Genomic DNA, 1,600 nt, shown 5'->3' with positions numbered 1-1,600 from the left:
GAGAGAGAGCATGAGAGGGAGGAGGGTCAGAGGGAGAAGCAGACTCCCTACTGAGCAGGGAGCCTTCCTTAGAGTTTTATCACTTTGTTAGCTTTATATATTTTGAGAATTTGTTATCAGGTTTATACACATTTAAAATTTTTATCTTCCTAGAGAATTAAATCTTTTATCATTGTGAAATTTGCCTTAATCTATAATAATGCTGTTTACATTTTGTCTACTTTGTTATTACTATAGTTACAACTTTCTTTTAGGGTTTGTCTAGTATGTTTATTTTTTATCTCTTTATTTTAAGCCTTTTAATCCTGTTTCAGTTATCTATCAATGCATGACAGAACATTCCAAAATGTAGTGGCTTTTGGCCTGTCCTCTCCCGGCCGAAGCCCTGGGGGACCAGAGCAAGACGCGGGGACCATGTTCCGACGCAAGCTGATGGCCCTCCACTACCACAACCGACTGGCTTCAACTGCAAAGATGAAACAGAATTTAGAAACTTTATTGTTTGGCTGGAAGACCAGAAAATCAGACACTACAAGACTGAAGACAGAGGTAATTTAAGAAACATCCACAGCAGTGACTGGCCCAAGTTCTTTGAAAAGTATCTCAAAGATGTTAACTGTCTTTTCAAGATTCAAGATCGACAAGAAGCAATTGACTGGCTTCTTGGTTTAGCTGTTAGACTTGAATATGGAGATAATGCTGAAAAATACAAGGACTTGGTACCTGATAATACAAAAAATGCTGAAAATGCAGCTAAAAATGCAGAGCCATTGATCAACTTGGATGTAAATAATCCTGATTTTAAGGCTGGTGTAATGGCTTTGGCGGACCTTCTTCAGATTCAGCGTCATGACGATTACCTGGTAATGCTTAAGGCAATTCGCATTTTGGTCCGGGGGCGCCTGACCCAGGATGCAGGTGCTAAAGCAGATCAAACGGAAGAGGGCTTGCCTGTTGCTTTAGACAAACATATTCTTGGTTTTGACACAGGAGATGCAGTTCTTAATGAAGCTGCTCAAATTCTGCGATTGCTGCATATAGAAGAGCTCAGAGAGCTACAGACAAAAATTAATGAAGCCATAGTAGCTGTTCAGGCAATTATTGCTGATCCAAAGACAGACCACAGACTGGGGAAAGTTGGAAGATGAACATCTTAGGATTTCAGCTTCTCACCTACTTAGTACAATTGGGAACCACGTATGCTCTGGCATGTGTTTGGAAATCAAATGTCACATTTTCAAGGGAAGAATCCTAGAAAATTGACTATGTTCTCAAGATTTATCATCATTGCTTTTTCTTTAATAAAGTTCAGGAAAGTGGGAAAAAAATGTTGTGGCTTTTTTTTTTTAAAGATTTTATTTATTTTTGAGAGAGAGAGAGAGAGAGTACAAGCAGGGGAAGCAGCAGGCAGAGGGAGAGGGAGGGGCAGGCTCCCTGCTCAGCAGGGAGCCCAATGTGGGGCTCGATCCCAGGATCCTGGGATCATGACGCGGGCGGAAGGCAGACGCTTAACCATCTGAGCCACCCAGGCGCCCCTCCAAAATGTAGTGGCTTAAAGTAACAATGTGTTATTATCTCTCATGGCTCTGGGGGTTGGTTT

The 1,600-nt window shown here is 41.4% G+C and overlaps 1 pseudogene; it reads left to right on the top strand.

The window, feature by feature from the left end:
• The first annotated feature begins 414 nt into the window (after positions 1 to 414).
• LOC118524319 (RNA transcription, translation and transport factor protein pseudogene) lies at positions 415 to 1,278 on the top strand (annotated as a pseudogene).
• The last annotated feature ends 322 nt before the right edge of the window (positions 1,279 to 1,600 follow it).

This window comes from Halichoerus grypus, chromosome 6 (assembly GCF_964656455.1).
Source record: "Halichoerus grypus chromosome 6, mHalGry1.hap1.1, whole genome shotgun sequence".
Taxonomy (NCBI): domain Eukaryota; kingdom Metazoa; phylum Chordata; class Mammalia; order Carnivora; family Phocidae; genus Halichoerus; species Halichoerus grypus.
This window is presented reverse-complemented; position numbering and strand designations above follow the sequence as displayed.